General features: G+C 81.2%; 1 non-coding gene across 1 annotated transcript; it reads right to left on the bottom strand.

Annotated features, from left to right (window-relative positions):
• Positions 1-545: 545 nt before the first annotated feature.
• On the bottom strand, positions 546-698 carry LOC143173708 (5.8S ribosomal RNA). Its single transcript, XR_012997713.1, has one exon. It is a non-coding gene; the product is annotated as a 5.8S ribosomal RNA (ribosomal RNA).
• Between the last annotated feature and the right edge of the window lie 1,802 nt (positions 699-2,500).

Genomic DNA, 2,500 nt, shown 5'->3' with positions numbered 1-2,500 from the left:
GCCCGGAGGCGGCCCGACACGCGTCGGACGCGCCCGGAGACGGCCCCCGAGGCACGCGCGGGGGCGCGGCGGGGGGAAGCGGGGAGAAGAGGGGTGGGGCGGGGGGGGCGACGGGGATGACCCCCGGCCCCGGCACCCACGCGCGCGCGCGCGGCAGCACGGCACGGTACCGCCGCGGTACCCACCCGCAGACAGCCGCCCGCGCGCGGGAGGCCGGGGGCGAGGACCGCGCCTCCCCCCCTTCCCTCTTCTCCCCCCACCGCCGCGCCGGGACCGACCGACCGACCGGCCCGGCCAACCCCGGCGGCCACGGCGGGACGAGCTCCGCCCAGCGGGCGCCCCGGGAGCGGGGAGCTTCGGCGCGCTCCCCGAGTCTCGATTTAGGGGGACGAAGGCCCTTCGCCTCGGCCGACGACGCCGGGCCGCGGGGAACCGCTCCCCGGGCCCGGGGGCCGCCGCGCGCGGGCCTGCGAGCCGCCCCAGCCGCGCCGCTGCGCCCGCCGCCCGCCCAGGGCCGGCGGCCCAGGCGGCGATTGATCGTCAAGCGACGCTCAGACAGGCGTAGCCCCGGGAGGAACCCGGGGCCGCAAGTGCGTTCGAAGTGTCGATGATCAATGTGTCCTGCAATTCACATTAATTCTCGCAGCTAGCTGCGTTCTTCATCGACGCACGAGCCGAGTGATCCACCGCTAAGAGTTGTCTGCTTTTCGGCACCGCCCCGCGCGCGCGGGGGGACCGGGACCGCTCCCCGAGAGCGGCCCCTCTCTGAGGACGGCCCACCGCCCGACCGCCCCACCGCCCCCCTCCGCCCGCGCGGAGGGGGCGCGACGCGGCGCGACGCGGCGGAGAGGCCTCGCCTCGCCTGACCGTACGAGCACACTGAGGAGGAGGGGGGGAGAGGAAGGGGGAACGGAACGGAAAACCCCGAACGGCAAGGGCGGGGAGCCCGCGCTCCCGACCGACCTGGGAAACGCACCTTGCCCTCGCTTCGGAGCCGGCCCAGGCGCCCGGGCTCGGCCCGGGCTCCGCACGGAGGAGGCGGCGGCGCGCACGGCCGCGCCCCGCCTGCCCGCCTCGCTCGGGACACGGAGGCTGCTGCCGCCGACGACGACGGCGACGGGCGGCAGCGGGGCGCCCCGCCGGCCCCGCGCGCGCCTCCGCGACAACCACGCCGCGCTACGACAGCCGCCTAGCCCCAACCCACGGCTCGCCCCGACGGCACCTCCGCAGCTACGCCGCCGCGCCGGAGGCGGCAACCGCCGGAGCCCGAGACGGCGACGCACCGCCCGCGGAACCGCCGGACGGCGCCCGCCGCCGCGCCGCGGCGGCCGCCCTCCCGGCGCCGCCGCCGCCGCTTCTCGCCTCGGCCCCTTCCGCGGGCACGCGCCGGGCGGAAGGCGGACGGCGCTAAGCCGGGGGGCGGCGCCCGCTCTCCCCGTTTCCACGCGGAGACCGGGAGTGGGACGCCCCCGACCGCCCGACCGACCGCCCGGCACGGCCGGGAAGGGCGGCGGGGAAGCGACGGGCGGGGCCCGGGCCGGGACAGCCGCGCGGCCGGCGGCGGGCGCCCTCCGGCCGACCGACACGCCGAGCGGCGACGCCGCCGCTCGGACGGGGGGTGCCGCCCTCGCCGGCGGCTAGCGGCGGGACACCGCCGAGCAGCTCGCCGGGGCTGGGAAGGAGCGGAGCGCAGCGCGCCGCGGCGCCGCGACGGAGGCGCGGCGGCCGCCCGGCGAGCCCCCGCCGCGGGGACTCGCCGCCCCGGCGGAGAGCCCGCGCTCCCGCCGGGGTCGCCCGTTGCGAGGCAGGCAGGCCGGCCACGGCCGGCTACCCCGCCGCGGTCTCTCCGCCGAGACCGGACCGCGGAGAGGGGGGGGCAGCGGGACCCCCTCCCCGGCACGGCACGGCCGCCCGCGGGACGAGCGCGGGCGGCGGCGTCCGCACGGGGGGCTTCGGGGAGCAACTCCCGCCCCTCGAGGCGCCACCGCCCGGCCGAACCCGCGGGCCGCGCCGAGCCGCCCGCGTCTTTAAACCTCCGCCCGGCTCCGCGGCCTTCGGCCCCCGGGCTCGCCGAGGGAGGGCCGCGGAAGCGCGGACGCTAGGTACCTGGCCCTGGGGCGAGGGAAACGACCTGCAGGCCCCGCGGGGGTGCCTCCCCCGCTGCCGCCCTCGGGGGAGCGTCCGCCCGCGGGGGCGCGCCCGACATCCGCCGCCATCACCTCGGCCTCCTTCCCGGGGCCCGGGGTTTCCCTCAGTAGCCCGGCGCTGCGCCCGGGAGGAGAGCCGTGGCTCGGGCCGCCCGCTGGCGCGGGGCGCGACCCGGCGGGGGCCTCGCCCGCCGAAGCCGGCGGCGGCGGCGCCCGTCCGCGCCTCCGGCTCCCCCGCAGGGGAGGGGAGGCGAGGCGGGGGTGCCGCCGCGCCGCACGGCGCCGCGCGCCAGCCCGGAACGCCCGGAGGCCTCGCCCTGCGCGGCCGGCCGGACGGCAGGGCGGGCTGCTCC

The sequence above is a fragment of the Aptenodytes patagonicus genome, unplaced genomic scaffold, assembly GCF_965638725.1.
Source record: "Aptenodytes patagonicus unplaced genomic scaffold, bAptPat1.pri.cur scaffold_187, whole genome shotgun sequence".
Taxonomy (NCBI): Eukaryota; Metazoa; Chordata; class Aves; order Sphenisciformes; family Spheniscidae; genus Aptenodytes; species Aptenodytes patagonicus.
The sequence above is the reverse complement of the archived record's forward strand: the minus strand, read 5'-3'. Positions and strand labels throughout refer to the sequence as shown.